Source organism: Myotis yumanensis, unplaced genomic scaffold (genome assembly GCF_028538775.1).
Source record: "Myotis yumanensis isolate MYYU_CA2020_CCGP unplaced genomic scaffold, mMyoYum1.0.hap1 SCAF_9, whole genome shotgun sequence".
Classification (NCBI taxonomy): Eukaryota; Metazoa; Chordata; class Mammalia; order Chiroptera; family Vespertilionidae; genus Myotis; species Myotis yumanensis.
In genome coordinates this window covers 67,172,084-67,191,783 of record NW_027223760.1, presented here as the reverse complement: position 1 = coordinate 67,191,783, position 19,700 = coordinate 67,172,084, and the positions used below count along the sequence as shown (strand labels likewise).

General features: G+C 34.9%; 1 protein-coding gene across 3 annotated transcripts in view; it reads left to right on the top strand.

Moving 5' to 3' along the window:
- The first annotated feature begins 821 nt into the window (after window positions 1–821).
- CD36 (CD36 molecule (CD36 blood group)) overlaps window positions 822–19,700 on the top strand; it is a 58,645-nt gene continuing 39,766 nt past the window's right edge. The window contains exon 1 of one of the 3 annotated variants that reach the window (XM_070424548.1): window positions 822–916. The gene's annotated coding sequence lies outside the window, so the exon portion shown is untranslated. Of the gene's footprint in view, window positions 917–5,547; window positions 5,653–18,638; window positions 18,730–19,700 lie in introns of those variants that run through there. The other 2 variants (XM_070424547.1, XM_070424549.1) reach the window with 2 other exon arrangements.

The window sequence follows — 19,700 nt, the reverse complement described above, 5'->3', positions numbered from 1 at the left end:
TGTCATGAAGATTAATTTAAATAAACCACATAAAGTTCTCAGAATGATGTCTGGCCTGTGTGGTAAGTGCCCTCAGTGTTAGCCAGTAGCATAACATGGCACAATGTGGGCTTTTCAAAACATGTGCTTCAGCCCTAACCGGTTTGGCTCTGTGGAGAGAGTGTTGGCCTGTGGACTGAAGGGTCCCAGGTTCGATTCCGGTCAAGGGCATGTACCTGGGTTGCGGGCACATGCCCAGTAGGAGGTGTGCAGGAGGCAGCTGATCGATGTTTCTCTCTCATCGATGTTTCTAACTCTCTATTTCTCTCCCTTCCTCTCTGTAAAAAATCAATAAAATATACTTTAAAAAAAAAACTAAAAAAATATGTGCTTCTGATAAGATTATTATTTCACAAATTAAATACAAAGTGATATTACAAGGAAAAACAAAAGTGATGTGACTATTTTAAAGGTTAGTCAACACACAACAAGACTATGTCCCCTGACCTTCAATAGATTTGTGAAATATGCTGGATCAGACAGAATAAAGGAAATAAGCACAATGAATTTTAAAAATACTCACTTAGCCTAAATGAGGAAGCATCACAAGACCATTTTCGGTGGTGTGTACAATTAGCTTTCAATCATGATTTGCCCAGTTGTCTCATTCTGGGAGGTTGTCTGTATATCTGAACATTTCTTTGTGGGTTTCAGTGTTGAAGCTCAGTGAAATTCAGGCAAGAGGAGTCAGTCCTGCCCCCAGGAACTTTAGGAGTTACCTATCTGACAGAGGAGAGCAGGACTCTTGTTCTTATTACCTAATACAGTTGAGCAATAGGGAAGAGGGAGAGCCTCTGGGACAGACTCTCTGACAGAAGCCAGAGCGAGGCTGACACACACAGTCTGCTGTCCTCTCGTTGTCTCTGCGTCTGCTAAGGTTAGTAAACTTGGAAATGAATGTGACTAGAGATCATTATGCTTAGGTGGCACCTGTAGGGTAGGTTTTAAAACAAGTGACCTGGGATTGTCAAAAGACTTTTAAAGTGAGGGGAATAAAGGAGATTAGGGGGAAATCAGTACTTCTTAAAAGCCAACTTCCATGACATAGTGCTACAGTATAGCTTATCCACATTTAGGAACGTTTTATGGTGAATGATAGGAGGACAAAGAAATTCTTATTCAAAAAATTTTTCCTCTGGACTTTCAAATGGAAATAAATTTTCCCTACATTTAATTTATTTAAATAAAAATGCATTACTTAGGCTTTTACCTTATTGTGAATTAGTATTTATACAACCTCAGGTTTCTTGTTTTCTTAGGCCTGAATGTGAATGTTTGCTTTCTCTAAGCCCTAACATTCACAGTAGGATGATATGCTTTATCCATAAGAAGAATCTTCATTACTTTCAAATAAAAAAATATTTTTATAATAGTCAGTATATTTCCCTCATTTTCTAAATTTAAATGAGCCTTTCTTTATCTATAAAAGTACCAAGTAACAAAACAGAGATACTTGTAAAATTTACCCAGCATGTTTTTCTTCTTTTTTTCAGCCTTATGTGTAATTTTCACACTGTAAAGCAAAAGCTTTAGTTGTTCCTTGTGCCTCTTTATATAAGCAAGGTTACAACTTTTGGCAATTTGATATCAATTGCTATTAAATTCTGAAGCAAAACTTCTTTCCCTCTCCCTTTAACACTTCCTGAACATAGCAGGCACTCAGATAATTTGTGATGAATTTTCTCTCAACTTATTTGACATTGCTGCAACAACTGTTTGTCTTTCTTCCTTGAAATCACTGGCTTCTGGTAGAAATTGCCATCTTTCTAAATACGGAGCAATGTCCTCTGCCAGCACCCCTTCTCTGTATTGGTCAATACATGGACATTAATCTCAAACTTATGCTTGACAAAGGAGACGAAGGAGCTGGAATATTGGTTCATTCCTCTATGAAGCTTGTCATTTCTCCCTCTAAAACCTCCCCCCTCTGTAGGTCTTCTGCTATACCACAAACCTTCCATTAGACCATCTATTCTACTATTTTAAAATGATTTTTCTACATGTCTATATAAACTATCACTCCATGAAGTTGGGGTTTTATTTTATTTATTTTCACATCTCTGGGCCTAGAAATATTCAGTACTCATGAGGAATAGCTTATTAAATAATTGTATGAGTAAATGTGTTGTTTTAACTGTAATCTGTGTAAAAAGTAATGAAAATAATTCTAAAACAACACAGCAAAAAAATGCAGGTGCTGAGAGAGTTATATTGACGAAAGATAAGGATTTAGGTTCAGGGGAGAAAATGCTTGTACTTAATCATGTATCCTTATGTCTTATGACTAATCTTTGATATTACTTGTCGCCTGGATGCATAAATTCAAGGTCACCTACTTCATACTAACTCTGGAAATCTTATCATTTACCTAATTTTCCCTGTCATTTATATCCTCTATAGAAATGTGGCTAGCAATACCTTATTATAGTTGGTTTTTTGGTAACTTAAATAATGACACATGGAAGAATTTCAGTATGACACCTGATCTATGTCATTATGTTAAGAAATATTTGTCCTCTCCCTTATCCTTTCCTAGAACTTTTCAAGTTGCCTTATATGAAGGGAAGAAACATAATATTTTAATCAAATAGAACTATTATATTTTTATATATAATTTAAATTAAATAATTTTTTAAAAATTACTTATTATTCCTTTTTTCTTTTCCTCATTACCATTTATCCCTCTATGCCCTCTTCTACTTCAAAAATATTTAAAATAAAACAAAATTAGAAAAGTTAAAAGAGCACTGTAATCAGAATAGTTTTAAAAAAATTAACTTTACACCAGTAACAGGGTATAGTTAATGGGAATCAAAAAGAGGTGTAAATTATTCCAATTATCCAGGACCTATTAACTTGACTAACATTACTAAAGAATAAAAAAGAAGAAAAATGATATGCACACAAAAATAAAGCAATATTTTAACAAATATCAGTCCAGAACCTTGGCAAAAATCTGCGAAAAAGGATATAAATGGAAAAAAATAGAACCATAAGGAGAAAAAAAGAGTCGTATTCTGGAAGAGTTTATTTGTTTTTCTTCATTTTTTTCCCCAGAACTATAACCAAAATTTGTTGTTTTTTAGAAATTCTTTTTAGGCATCACAAATGTAAAGCTATAGTAATTCTACTATAGATAAAAACAAACTTAGTTCACTGAGTTCCTAGGTTATCTTTGAATGAACCCCATCTGAGCTTCAGGCAAGAGAGATCTGGCTCATAGCATTGCCCTCATCCCTCATAACCTTTAAGGCAAAACAAGAATTTCCAGCTATCTAGATCTCTAAAACCTCATCTGTTCAATGATCAGGACTTGCTGATTCCTAAGATTCCTTCCATTTCTGCAATATAAAGGTCATGAACAAGGAAAAAAAAAACGTATCGTACATAGAAGTGGGTGAAAGGTCTTTGAACTCAGTCACAGCTATTTTTATCTGAATAAATGTGGATGTCCTTTGAGCCCAAGAGACTTTGTGGTTTTCTGCCTAGAATCTTCATGTGGAATTGTCCTCTGTGGGTGAGTTGAATCTCTAGTATGCAAGTTCCTTGAAAGTATGTGTTGCTAAACTATCCATGTCAATTTGGGCACATACTATTATTGGGTTCTTTTAGTAAATATTGGTAGCTTTCAATTGTGGGGAGCCGGCACAGCCATGGCATACTCAGCCCCAAGGCGCCTTATGTGCCATGCCAGCTCAGCCAAGGGTGATCCTGAGTGGGGGGGTGAAAGGATTGAGAAAAGACAGACAAGAGAATGAAAGCTGGGTCTCGGTGGGACGCTGCTCCCTGATGAGGAGACAGTGCCAGCGCCCACAAGCCGTGTCTTTATTTTATAGCAGATGCCACGAGGCAAAGTAGGGGCGTGATCACGTTGTTTACAGCATTCTCGTGAGTTTCAACCTCACTCAACTACATGCACCCGAACTCTATCACAACTTGCACCTGGCAATGAGAGGACCCTGTCCTTTCATTAGTCCGAAGCTTGATCCTGGCCAAAACACCGTAACCATGCCCCACATTCAATAAATAACAGTAGGAGAGGTATAGCTATTCTCCCCAAAACAGGTACAATAAAAGCCTTCTCTAATTGGCTTCTGACTGAAACAGTTGAGTAGTAATGGGAACCCCACCTGCTCATTATGCTCTTTGAAGTCCCAGCTCCCTGTGCTTTGAGGTGTCCCAATCGTTCTTGCATGGAGGATTCATCAGAGGCACACACTTAACATTCTGACAACCCAGCTAACTATCCAGTCATAGCCAGGCAACCAGGAATGCCCTGAAATCAAAAGTTAGTCAATGGGTCATTTTTGAATTGAGCTTGGTGGGTTGCTGTAGCCTGTGATGTAAGGGCAAGGAGTTATCCAGTAATATTTATAGCCAATTCATAAATCTTTGAAACCATTAACTCACCAGTGAAAACATCATTGTTACAGTTACTATTGCGATTTTCTAGATGTTAGGCGATAAAGAGAGCTAAATTATAGGCTTCATTTACATTCTAAGTAGACAGGTTTCAAATGCATGTTCACAACTAGGATAGGGGCCCACTTTGAGAAGGTATACTAAAAGTACTTAATACTTCCACATTGTATTTTATATGGAAGCATTTGAAGTACATTCCAGAAAACCTCACAGTAGTTCACACTTTTTTCCTCTTTTGGGCAGAGTTCTGCGCACACAGTGGCCACATTATAAAATCTTCATTGAGTATGTGTGTGTATGGGGATGAGTGTTCTCAACTTGAATCCCCAAAGAAGTACCACCTTAAGTGACATGGGAAAGAGTATTTTTGTCTAATTTAGCATATACTCTCATGGCTTGGTTTGTTTTCAGAATGTCCTTATTTTTATTTGGCTGCTTCTTATTCTTGTGAGTTCCGTAATATTAGTATATCCACAAAATATTAGTATTTTAGCTCTCTTACATGGCAAAAAAAAAAATGTTGTAACTATTGTAAGTCTAACTTGTTCTTTTTGCAAAGCCCCTCCTGATGTTGCTCTGATCTCCAGCTTTCCACAACTAGAATCTTCATTGAGGCTTTGTTCTTTATCCCAAAGACCCATGTGCATGTTGCTATGTGCTTCCTCTGAGGACTGTAAAGTCCTATAACTAAGACACAGGGTAAAAAAGTCAGGGGAGTTGCTATGGGAAAATAAGTAGGATATCTCTGGAGAGGGAGCTGCTTCTGTGTTCTTTTAAACATCACAGAGTAACCCTTCCTTCCTTCCTTTCTTCCACCCTTCCTTCTTCCCAACCTCTCTCTCTCTCTCTCTCTCTCTTTCTTCTTTCCTACTTTCTTGCTTCCTTGCTTTTTTAAAGAAAGAACCAGGGTGAAGAGCAGCTCATTTTCAAGCTGGAGAGCTTGGCAAACACTGGCTGCAGGGTTTACTTTGGTTTAGGAATCCCACTGCCTCACTGGAGTGCCAATCAAAATTCCACAGCCATTCTTGGCGACTTGGAGGTGGGGCTGACTGATGTACAGCAGTGATTTGGCCCAGCACGTGGGGCAAACACAACCAGATTCATCAGTGTTAATCCTGTTGTCTCCCAACCAGCATTTTGAAAGTGCATTAACATTGGTGGCCTTACACTTTCGCATCGGACTTCTAACCGGTAATTATGCCTATGTATTCCTTGTAAACTTATCTTGCCTAACAGTGTAGGACTCATTACTGGTGCCTGCAATACTAAAAATCTCTCACTTTGATCTGATTTTTGCTTTGTTCTTGTCCATTTTAAGCTATAGTTTCATTTTTCTCTTCTTTCAGGAAATAGAGTGTATGAGATATTATAGACATTCGAGCAACCTGTTCTAAGCTTTTAGATAAGAAGTTGTATATACAAGAAAATGGATGCAATTGGTCAGGTGTAGTAACTTGACTATGATCTTGTCAGTAATAACTACAATAGTAAGTGATAAGATATTCAAAATATTTGGAATGATCCATACCCTCCAATATACATGCACTTATACTAGTTAATATACATGCAACAATGCAGGTATATCTTAATAGAAAAACGTACTAAAAGGGCAAATTCATGTGCAGCTATATTTTATTTCTAAGAATATACTAAGGATTACTATTAACTTGTAGAGGGTCACTTTTTACCTGAAGATGCAATTATAATAATTGTCATTATGTAACTTTGGGCTCTATTACATTAAGACTGTGAGGTGGGGTGGTTGTCTTCCAAATCTCAGAGAAAAGAATCTATCCCCCTCCTCCTTTTCTTATAGTCAGCAGTAACCAGTAGAGATGCAGGCAGTTTCTACTGCTGGCGTTCCTGGAATGGCTCTAGTCAACAGGTGGCTATTGTGACCTAAGAGGTGGCTTTATTACTCTATGTTACTGCTAGGTCAGAGAACTCTTCATAAACCTGACTTATGTTCCTGTCAGGCAGTGTAAACCTGACTTATGTTCCTGCATCTTTGATGCAACAGCTAACAGGATAGAGAAAACGATGTTAAAAAATAACTAATGGTTAATGAGCTAAAGCCAGTTTTCAATGTGCGAATCATTCCTATGATATTTTTTTCTTGGTAATAACTAGCTACACAGAATGATAAGGGGGGGGCATAGAAAATCAGGTACTAGAATTAGGTGACATTTTATAGGTTCTAGACATAATTATTTTACTGATCACATATGACTGTTTCTAGTAGTGATCTTTTATTCTGACCTGCATTGTGACATAATGTTCTATAAGGACAAGCAATATTATATGCCTCCACTTTATTTCATTGTGATTATCTTAAATAGTTGGAAATTGAGCCTTGTGAATGAAAAGAGAGCATTGGAAACAATGATTTGCCTCAGTTGATATTGTGTGAAATTAGGGGAATGAAGAAAATGTTTAACAGAAGCAAAGACAGGAAATTATTCAAGGAATAATTTATAATCTTGCTTACAGCTCACACATGTACAATTTTGTTTGCCATGGGGGTGGGGGGGTTAGTATAGTTATTTAAGCCATCTGGACAAGCTATAATTAAAAGTTCAATACAAGATCACAAGCAATTACTGGTTTAAAATTGTTACCTAAATATAAGTAATTACTAGAAAAAAATTGAAACGTACAATATATATTTTTATATTAAAAGGCAAGGACTTTATGAATGACAGCATTATGCAAATGACTTTGTTTTTAGAGAATTGGATTATGTGTTGCATCTCCCTTATTTATTTAGTAAATACTTGTTTAGCCAGCACAAAGTAAGTACTGACCATTTTCTGTACTTAATTTTGTCCACTTAGCTCTTTGAGAAATCAATTTCCCCAGAATGAATATTATTATTTAATAAATTAAATGACTATCAATATAGGGGAGACTTTGTGGGAGGTGGTCACTGATCTACTGGGTAATCAGGAAATCCTCCATTGAATTTGGCATACCACAGGTTTTCATATTTCTCGCGTAAGGCTGGTGAAAGATCAGTAGACTCCTAAGTATCTGAAGTCTGTGGAGTCTCAGGTTGCTTAGAAACTCAGTGACTATGGTCTTGCTATGGCAACCCAATTTATCAGTGAATGCAGAACTCACTTCACTGGCATGGTGCCAAGTATTTTGCTGGTAAGAATATTTAGATCAGCCCTTTTATTATATTAGTATTTTTACTGTTTACACAAGCTAAATAATATCACAATTTACCAAATTTTTAAAATAGTCATTTATATAGTTTATAATAGATAGAAACTACATACAAATTAAGCTTAAATTCACAATGTAATTATAGTTATTTCAAATATATTGTCTACTGGTTACTATCCCATTTTCTAAGCCCAAATATATGTATTATTTGCATTAAATTAAAAGCATGAGTATGTAAGACTTGCATCATATATAATCTTTGTGGTAATAGAAGATTCTGTAATTTTGACTTCTATTAATACTTCTAAACAAATAATCTATAAACTTATCCATATATATCTAGTATATTTTAATATTTTCACTTTACATTATTCACATATAAATACAATAAATATGTTACCACATTATTTCTCTTTAAAATCTATGCCTTAAATAATATACCACATAATCCAACACAAAAACATATTAGAAAGTAATTTATTTAAAAAGCTCATTTCTGTCATAATGGAAACACATTAGGGGCATATACTCATCCTCAGTTTGAATATTTGCTCCCTGCAGTACATATTCAGCTTGTTTGCCCTTTCTGATTTGAGGCATGTTTTCAGATTTTAATGACACCTTCTTTTTTTTCATATTCATGCCATATATAAACTGTACCTCGTCATATATTGGCATAGTATTCCTTATCTCCCTATTGATTCCAACGCTTGTGTTTATCACACTCAACAGCAGAGGTAGAGCCAGCAGCCTCTCCTGAGACAGGACTGCTACAAGGTGCTAGTTACAGTCCTTTTCTCCTGGGTGTTGGCATTTATGCATTTTGTTTTGATATTTAAGAGTTCATCATATTAAAGTTTCCCCTGGGAATAAAAGAATCAGTCTGACTCGAGTTTTTTATGGCACAAGGATACATTTGGTGATATTTTTTTTTCATTTTTCCTTACACTTCATTCATTTCTACAGAATTCTGCAATTGATCAATATTTTTAATCCTCTAATATGTCCATTGAACTAAGCAATGCCCAGATTAATGATGATAAGACTCAACTCATAGATGGAAGCAAGAGTCAAGACAGATTTTAACCTATTTTTCTTGAATTAACTGCCATCAGAGCAGAAAAGCTGTTCTGAGTGTCCCTGTTTAAGGCAATAACGACTAGGCCACACTGACACCCACACCGGGTGCATTTGGTAGTCAGATAAAGGCCCACTGTTAACAAAATAAATGAGCAGTCCAGAGCAAATCCACTAAACAACCCAAAGGAATCTCACTGTCAGCAAGGGATCACACATATTAGTCTATAAAGAGATATTAGATTGGCATGTAAACAAATTAAATGGTAGAGTATATTCAAGATACTTGGAAAGAACTTTTAATAGGCAGGAAAACAAAAACAATGTAACCACTTACTAATTATCTACATTTAATATTCATTAACGGGTTTTTTTGTGTGTGATTGCATTATTCTAATAAATTTTAGAAATCTTTATTTTAATCAATTATGACTCTTTCTGGCAATGGACACATAAACACAATCAGTACATAGATCATTTAAAATTTTTGAGAAAGCCCTGACCGGTTTGGCTCAGTGGATAGAGCGTCAGCCTGCGGACTGAAGGGTCCCAGGTTCGATTCCAGTCAAGGGCATGTACCTTGGTTGTGGGCACATCCCCAGTAGGGGGTGTGCAGGAGGCAGCTGGTCGATATTTCTCTCTCATCGATGTTTCTAACTCTCTGTCCCTCTCCCTTCCTCTCTGTAAAACATCAATAAAATATGTTTTAAAAAAATAAATAAAATAAAATGTTTGAGAAATTCTATTTATAGGAGCTTGTCATTCATTTTTGTTGCAGTTACTCAATAAATGTCTGGAATAAAAGAAGTACTAAAACCCTTCAAAAGAATATTTTCTAATGTGGGAGAATCAGATTTTGCTTAAAGCAGATTATCTTTGTTTTTTTGTTTCATTACGTGCCTGGTATCTACAAATATTTCAAAATGCACATTTGGAAGATAACCAGTCCTTTTAAATTGGTATCAGATAATTTGGAAAAGTAAAGTTATCTCCTCTTCTAACAATTTATCTCCTAACAAAGAATTTACCATACCTATGTCTCTTTTTAATCTATGCTTGTGATACCTATAGTATAGGTTCTTCAGCTTCTACGGTGTAGAAATCATATTGCAGAGATATTTTTTCTTTCTTTTTTTTGTTTTAGAGGCTTACTCATTAGATAATGTTTTATGATAACACTTTTGGTGAGATGTTTTACTTGTTTAAAGTATATGAGCTAAGGTCAACGTTTCACATAGGTTCTGAGAGTAACAGTTTGGGTGCTTTCAACTCAAACTAGCTGAATCAATATGGGGACTTGGGGGGCCCATATAATTGAAAAATGCGGAATTAGTCCTCTTCAGGCACAGCTGGATCAAACTGCTGGCTCTTTCTTCTTCACTTTTCTCATTCTTAACTTGGGTGTTGGCTTTGATCCAGGGTGACTTTCCATGAAGCTCTAAAATGGCTCCCAGCAATATGAGCACAGGTTGAGGATGGGGATGGGAAAGAGATGATAATAGAAAAATTGGTTTCCACCAATACTGAACCAAAGGAACATAGGTTTTGTGAGTCCTGGGGGGAAATGCATGTTCTATAACACTCGCTATTGAATTAAATAAAGAAAAATATTAAATAGAATATTGGCATCCTTAATGGCAATACCATGTTAATACATATTTTATAAATCAAAATATGGAGGCAGCTTTTGAATCTTTCCTTCTGAGCTCAATATTAAAGAGCATCTCTGAAAGCAAAGTCAGCCATTCATGGTCTGGAACCCAGACGGCTGCTCTCTACACAGCATGCACTAAAGGATGTTAAGTTCTTAGAGAAATGTTACCTTTTTTTCTTTCTGGGAAATGGAAGTATCTCTTAAGGACTATGATTCAGTCCACTGAAATAGCTGAATTTAGTCAGATTTATTTATTATGTTTCATCCTCAACTAAAAATTGAAACCAATTTCCCAAAACACATCTTAACACTTATGTATTGGAATTTTTTTCAAAACACAGTTTCAATTTTATTCACTTAGGATTGGATGAAGATTGTCATATGCAAGGTAGAAAAACAACAACAGGTTTTTCAAGTAATTTGCACCAAAAGACTTGGAAATCACCACAGTATTATTTACCCCTAATCTAACTGACATGGCTGATAAGCCAGAAAAAAATTTAGTGAATAGCATAAATTTAACTTAATCGTCAATTTTTAGTTTCATAGGTTGGAAAATTTAAATATTTTCTACTGCACACAATGGTAAATACAAAGTTAAAAATAAGTGGCAGAATAAAGTTTGTTTGGACTAAAATGTTTTTTGGTGATATTTGGAAACCCATGATTGTGTATTGAACTGCCATTGGAGGTGGGATGCCTTTCAAAACAGAAATATTATAAAATCTGTGGTTGTGTGAGCATCTCCATAAAAGGGGTGAAGGATCAAAGATTTCTGCTGATTTAAGGATAGCTGTGCTTTTGTAAGTGAAATTACAATAAGTCAATTTGGACATAATTCCAAATTTACATACCGAAAACTATTTGAAAGAATATTAGATAAAAATGAGTTGTCATATAAAAGTCAATTAGGACAGATAAATGTAGGTAATTAAGGAAGAACAGAAGGAAAACTTAAAAAGAGAAGCTTGTGAAAGAGAAAAGAGTTTATGCTGAAGCTTATAAAAACAATATTTGGGACACGCCTCTTTATAACATGGAAAATGTTTAATGGTTTTAAATTTTGAGTTGCATAAAATGGTGTTGTTTCCATGTTTTGTGGACTTATTTCACCTCCAGATTTTACTCACTGTAGCCTTCTGTCTTCCAACCTTCTGTGGTTACCCAATTTCCCCTGAGGAGTTATAGAAAATGAGAGGAAAAACAGGCCTAGCAACAAGCTTGGATAATGTCCAGAAACTGTTTTCAGTCCTTGGAATACATGGAGGATGCTGCTCCAAGCCTTGTATATATGCAGCTTGGGAAAACAATAATATTCTCAGCGTATTCACTATGAACAGGAAAGCACTGTGTTGTTAACAAAAGGAGTTTTACAAATACACAGAAACATACTCAGACAACAGAGCATCTCAGTTAACACTTGTATCTTTGCCCATAAACTGGAAGCATTGTGGAGTAGGATAGTCGGTTTACCTAAATACCACAACTGAGAGACCTCGAGCCTCAAATCCAAGGGAACAGTTGTGCCCTAGCAGGTTAGATGCACTGATTGAGCAGTGTAAAACTAGCAGGAATAGCAGAGGAGTTGAAGGGTGACATTCCATAGCAATTCAGATTCCATACCTATTGTTTATTTAAATCAGACCGTCGAACAAAAGAGAAGAGTGACATTCAAATGTATGAAAGGGGATGGTCACAGTAAACATGTTTTGAGTCCTTTGGTGTTTGTTGTAGAACAAGGAACATAACAAACACTTGCATAAAGACAGAATTGATGCCACCTAAATCTAACTAGTAGAGTTAGAAGGATGGATTATTTAATTCTACGTAACCACAAGGTAAATTCCTTTATCAAGTCCAGTTCCTATGCTCCATAATGCTAAGCAAACTTTAATGCAGATACCAGTGTCAGGGCTAAAATGAAGTTTAATAGGTCAAACTTACCTATTTCTCCAAACTTAAGTGTGGAGATTGCAAAGGGAGGGTTTTACTCTGCCACTAAAAAATGTTCATGGCACTCATTTAAGCAGATAACCAGCTATCACAGACACACATGCAGGACATGTGCAGGGTTTTGATATTTTAAAATTATTCTGAATTTATATGATATCTGTCTTATACCTTATAGAGTAGTAGTCTGCCACTATTTATTCTGTCTGAATTCTAAATTCTATAATTCCTAGAATGTAAAAAAGAATTTAAATGAGCCATGACATTTCAGAGAAACATTTGCTTCTTGAAAATCTTAGGAATATATTTCAAGTTCTTACAAGGGGTTAATCTGAGAAGTAGCCTCTAAAACAAGCCCGCTGGTCTTTTGGGAGACAGACACCCCTGGTTTTTCCAAGATCCCACTGAGAATCAACTTGGAAAATGATGGTTTGATTTCTCTAGAGGTTTTGATAGACTGCTTTATAGTTCTTTAAAATTCCTAGCAGAAGCTGCTGTGGCACTCAAATACAGCAGGGTTTGTGCCACATGGTTCGTCCAAGTGTAAGGGAGAAGGATCAAATTTCTCCATTCCAAAACGAGAGAGAGAGAGAGAGAGAGAGAGAGAGAGAGAGAGAGAGAGAGAGATCTAAAATGGATTATTTCCTGTGTAGTGATTTTTAAAATAAAGAATTGTTATACAGTGTGGTTCTTAGAAGCTTTTTGTTCAGCCTGACTGGCATGGCTCAGTGGTTGAGTGTCGGCCTATGAACCAGGAGGTCAGGGTTTGATTCCCAGTGTGGGTGTGTAGGAGGCAGCCGATCAATGGTTCTCTCTCATCATTGATGTTTCTTTGTCTCTCTCCCTCTCCTTTCCTCTCTGAAATCAATAAAAATACATTTTAAAAAATAAAAAGAAATGTAATTAGGTATGCTTCCAAGTCCTTAAAAAGTGTGTTGTGTGTGTGTGTGTGTGTGTGTGTGTGTGTAGATGTACGTGTGTTTAACGCTTTCAGAAATCTGATGCTCAAGTGTTGGGTATCTTTAAATTTAAAATAACAGACTGTCAGGTGGCATAAATGTTAATATAATTAAATTTTCCAAGACAGACTTGCTGGTGTGGTATGTGTTTTCATTAAATGGAACAAAATCACTTTGTCTCATTACCTATCTGATTTCTTTATATAATTTTTTATGTTTTTATAGTTGATCATGCTCTTTAACTTTTTAAATGTTGCTTAAACAGAATAACAAATACTTGATATTATTTTAGCATCTTAAAGCAAATCATTTTGATCAAGCTATGAACCAATGCAAATGTAAACTGATTTCTCTATCTATTCTTAAAAATATTTTCTTTATTTCATTTTTAAAATCCCACTTTAGGGATTATTTCTAACCTAGATTACATTTATCAACATTAAAATTTGTTTTACCTCAATTCAATGAGCTTTCTATATTTCTGCTCTGTAAATATTGATTGCATAATTTTTTTCTAAACTTTTTTTTATTTGGCATTCATTAACTAAAAGCTAGCTTTTGTTATTGACTTTTTTCCTATTATTTCACCACTCTTTTTGAGGCCTAGTTATTCTTTTACCTGAATATTTGTTTCCCCTTTCCCAATAATTTTCCATCTACCAAAGAAATATGAAATTTACTGAGAACTATGTTTATTATAACATTTCCTTATGTTTCTCAGTATCATTTAAATGTTGACTTTCCCCCCTCTCCTTAGAAAGTTAAGTCAGCTGTGCAACCATTTCAAGTAAAGATTGGCTCTATTGACATATTTAGATGGCCTATGAAATTTGCCTATTGATCTGACCCTACCACATGAGAACTATCCACAGAGGTGCTCTCTCTTTAATTTCTCTTTTACACACACCTCTTACCAGGGCTTCTTTTAAACATATGGGTAAGTTTATTTTATATTTTTAATGCAGTATGTTTGCTTTCATCCCTGTTTCAGTTCATTAGAGTATATGGTTTAAATCTAAACTTTACTCTGAAATTCTTCATATTATCTTTAATAATGTTTTGAAATATTATTTTAAAGGTGATATTAAAACCCTCCATATTAGACTCTCAAGCTTTCACTGGCATTACATTATACCATTGAGTCTTGTGCATTTAACATTCTCTTATTAAATTATGTTCATATATATTTATTCATTTTTATTTCTACATGTAAATCCCCTCTTCACCAGACTAAGCAAGTAGGACATGTCACTGGTGTTTTTATAAATGAACATGGCAGAAAATGAAAAAATAGATGTATGTTCATATATACAAATATATATATACACACACACACATACACACATATGTAACAGGTATATTATACATGTGCATAAATATGTATGTGTGTATATATATCTCCATGATTAATTATACCCAAGAATTAAAGTGCTAAAACAAATTTTACCTTAAGAGTTTTACACTGGTAACTAATATTTTGAGGTAGTTTACATGTCTTTAGAATAGATCTTGTTTTAATCTCAAAATAATTCTGTTAATTGCCACTTACAGAATATAATCACTGTTCATTCCTTGTTTATTGTGTTTAGATACATTTTCCTCTTAATACAATATCAAATATCACACAATTATTTTAAACTAGAGGCCCAATGCATGAAGTAAGTGCAAGGGGCTCGGTCCTCGCAGCCACGGGCAGCTGCCTCTGTCTCGGTCCTCACAGCCGTGGCTTCATCCGGAAGGTTGTCTGGAAGGTCATCTGGTCTAAATAGCATATTACGCTTTTATTATTATAGATTATTATTCAATTTGTATAAATGTGTTGAAAAGAATATGTAAAATTAGGTATTAGCCAAGAGCTTATTTATCTTTTCTTTTTTTTCTCAGAAAAGTGTATAGGATCTCAGGCTATGTGGGTATTAATCCTTGTTTGGCATGTTTTAAAGGGTGACCTCAGCTAGCTGTCTAAAAAACCTGGTAAGATGATATGATAGGTCAATGAGGTAACCTAACACATGCGAACTACTTAGTTTAAGAGTTAGCAGATAGCAAGCCCCCAATATATGTAAACTCTGTTATTGAATCACCATCATAATCCATGTCTTTGATTATTTATAAAATCTACAATTATAACATATATTATACTAACATTCTTTTCATTTGCCGAATTGTAAAACAATTAATTAATCATTTAAGAATCTTTACTACATAGATCCTACATACAGCGTTACATTTTTCAATGTATTATTGATATATTTTTCTTTTTATTGTTTAAAGTATTACAATAGTAGTACATATGTAAATGTACCATCTGATTTGATCTTCAACTCGAGTGTAGGTAGGCTTTATAGTTTTATACTGTTTGACAAGAAGGGAAATCAGCAATATGATTACTATGTGTTGCCCAGTTCACAATTCTATTATTGTTAATAAAGCTGTGATCAGCACGTGGGCCATGTGATCCCTCTTCTAGGACTCGTATAATTCAACTGTCATCTGCTTCTTGAATATGTTGCAATATTTATCTTACCCAACTTTAGTCTTCCCTTTTTACTTCACGTGTTAAATTCCATGAGTCAGCTTATCTAAAAGTATGTTATAAAGGATTTTTAAGAACCTTACAAATGCTAGAGTAAATTTTCTTTATTCTGCTTATATTGTTGAAGTAGAAAAAAACTTTCAAAGCATGATTCAATACTTAAAAAAATACTATGAAAGTTAAGGGCATAAAAATGAAAAAATTTGGTAATTTAAAAATATAATAGTTTGGTGAAGGCCAAGGAAGGCCAACATTACAAAGTTTTCATACAAATAATAAATAAAAGTAAAAATACAATAAAAATGAAGTTAACATAACTAATGGACACAGACACTGGGGCGGTGGGGGCTTGCCCAGGCTGGGAAGGGATGGGAGAGGGGGTCAACTGGGGAAAAAGGAGACATATGTAAAACTCTAGACAATAAAATAAAAATAAGAAATGAGAATAAAAAATAAAAAAGAACTGTGAAATGTGAAAAATAATGAAGTTAAAAAATTTTTAACATTTTTTAAATTGTCAAATGTTAGAAGACTATTTCCTTACTATTAATAAGGACAAAAATACCCATGCAAAAGAATAAATAAGGACATTATCACAAATATTTTAAAATATAAATAGCTAACATACTTAAGAAAATAGGTTAAACTTCACTAAAATATTTACCAATAAAAAAAAACTTGTTACTCCTAGCCGGCTTGGCTCAGTGGATAGAGCATCAGCCTGTGGATTGAAGGGTCCTGGGTTCGATTCCAGCCAAGGGTCCTGGTTTGTGGGCTCGATCCCCAGTAGGGGGTATGCAGGAGGCAGCCGATCAATGAGTCTATCTCATCATTGATGTTTCTCCTCCCTTCCTCTTTGAAATCAATAAAGAAATATATTTTAAAAAATAAACTTGTTAACAAACTTAAAGTTCTGAATAAACCAGTGTGAGTGATGTGTGAAGATAGGCAATCTCATACATTGTGTACATGTATGAGCAGAAATTTAGTGAAACTTTCCTTATCAAAATAAAGTTCACATTTTTTACTTAGAAATTATACTTTCTGCAGTTTACAGTCTTAAACAAAACTATATGTACATGAATTTTCAGCATTGTTTTTTATAAGATCAAGATTTAGAAGCAATTAAAAATGTCTATTAAATAGGAGACTGATCATTAAAACACTATATTATTTTTGTGAACTATCTTTTAATTTTATAAAAGAGTTTCTTCATGATAGGGTATCTCCAAGGCACATAATATGAGAATAGACAAGTTGCAGAAAGTATGATTCAGTATATAAGTTATCCCATATACATATATATATAATGTTAAAATTAATAAAATTACTGGGGTGGAGAGAACATATCTAAAATGTTTTACTTCTGAGGAATAGAATTAGGGGTTGAAAAAACTTCTTATTTTATATCTTTCTATAATTTTCAATATTTCTTAGTTGTATATAATAATTTGATAAATTCTCTAAAATAAAAATGTGCTTAATAGTCAATGATCACCATAGCAATCATTTATGAAACAAGTACTTTATGTCAGATACTGCACAGAGTCCTTCATATCATCACTCTCAGTCTTTACAAAAATTCTAAAGGAGATATTTTCATTGTGACTAAGAGAGGCAAAGCAGTTAGGAGGTGATGGATGCCAAGTTCAAACTCAGGTCCATTCACTTTCACATCTAATGTTCTATCCCAATCAAACAATGGCATATTTATAGTAGGAACAAAGCAGCATAATAACCCTGGATTTCTGGATATTCTCACCCCTTTGAAATATTGTTATGGTTAAGATCATTGTTGTGTGAGGTCATTCATTCAACCAGCTTGAGCCTGTTCTGTGCTTTAGGGATTTAGCAGTAAACTAAACAATAAGTGTCCCCCTTGTCACCCTCCTCACAGAGCCGACATTCCAGCTAATGCAGAGACAGGACAAGAAAATAGGTCGAGTGTATGTCTCGTGCTGCTATGCTATATAATCTGCAGGAAATAATGTGGAGAAGGGAGAAGGGCAGGAGCCCAGTTGGAAGGGAAACATAGTTAAGTGCCTAGTAGTCAGGCCCCTGTCAAGTATTGCACAAAACTCACCTCATTTCATTCTTATCATCACCCTCTTATTTTGTTTTCTCCACTTTTTGATTAAGAAAGTAAGAAGAAGTAGTTATATAAATCCTCAGTGATTATAAAATCAGAATTCATTTATGTCTGTCTGATTCCAAACCCTATGTGGTCTCTCACAAAAAAAGAGTTCCTGCCGAAACCGGTTTGGCTCAGTGGATAGAGCGTCGGCCTGCGGACTGAGAGGTCCCAGGTTCGATTCCGGTCAAGGGCATGTGCCTTGGTTGCGGGCATATCCCCAGTGGGGGATGTGCAGGAGGCAGCTGATCGATGTTTCTAACTCTCTATCTCTCTCCCTTTCTCTCTGTAAAATATCAATAAAATATATATATATATAAAAAGAGTTCCTAAAGAAACTATGCCTAAATTGACTTTATTATATTGAAAAAATGTATCCTTTGTTCTACCAAAAGTATCTAGCGCGATAGCGGATTTACATAAGGCAAGGGTGTACTGTCATATAAAGCATATCCCTTCAAAACACTGTGGGTACATAATCTTGTAAAAATGAACACCTCAACATTCTTTACTCTAAAATGGATACAGCAATTTCCTGCCTTGCTGCTCAAGGTGTATATTTTGCTCAAAATCTAAATATATGATTGTAGATTTTACTTAGCTGTGCGCTTTCCGGGCCTGTGTGCTAAGCCACTCAGGAGCTGTCCTCTACGGGACTGAACACTTAAACAGCTGCTTCTGGGAATGTAAATTTGATTCTTTGGACTGCTCATGGGAGTGTGTGACATTTTCCTCTCCAGAGACAGCGGAATTGGATGGATAGCATTAGGCTTCTGATTAAATAGTGATCCAAGTAAGTTCAAGGCCAATTTAGGCATCGATTTTGCATGTATTTATTCTGATATGTCTTTCTCTAACACTGTTCATAGTTTCCTTATAATCTAACTATTTTTCAATATGTTTAAAATATACTCGTTTTTTAAACCATTCTATCTGAACTCCTGTGTTGGTGAGCTATTTCTGGATTGTCATAGTTGTATGCGTGTGTGTGTTTTATGTGTGTGTGTGTGTTTGTGAGAGAGAATTAGGTTGAGAATAAAATATATCAGAGCATTTTAAATAAAATTGATATGCTTAATCAAAATATTTAATTTGCTTTTATAAGGAAATCATCTTTTTAAGGTAACTAAAAATCTCTGTAAGTTATTCTTTTAAAATGAAAAGCATAAATTATAATGAAATTGTGCAAGACCATTTCTACATTAACCTAATTAAGCAGTCTGAAAACTGAGGGGGGAAAAAAAATCCCAAAATACCTACAGTATTTTATAACATGTTGTTAATTTTTAAATAAATATGTCAGTAAAAATGCCTTAGAACAAGAAAGCAATACATGAGAAAAAATTTTAAAAAGAGTGCTTTGGATTCCTTCCTTCAGTTGTACTGCTAACATATGATAGGATTCCCTGCATGCCCAGGGGGACTAGCAGGAGCAAGCCAATGATAAGGACTGGCTAAATATGATGTAATGAACTAAGTATATCTCTGCCTGTTTTTGTCCTGTTGCTTTATTTCAAGGTTGACTTGGAAGCATTTATTAAAGGCCTGTCTGACAGGTGACAGTTTAACCTTCTGAATAGTGTGGTTTTGCCTGTAGGATTCTGAAAATTTCTTTGTAAGAATGGATTCTTAAGATTGAGGGTCCTTCCCCCGCACCCCCCCCCCCCCAAAGTGCAAGGCCTTCTATTTTGGCTAGATATTAAATGAATGACGTTCTTTTAAAGTAACTCATGTATCTACTTTTTAATATATATATTAAAAGAT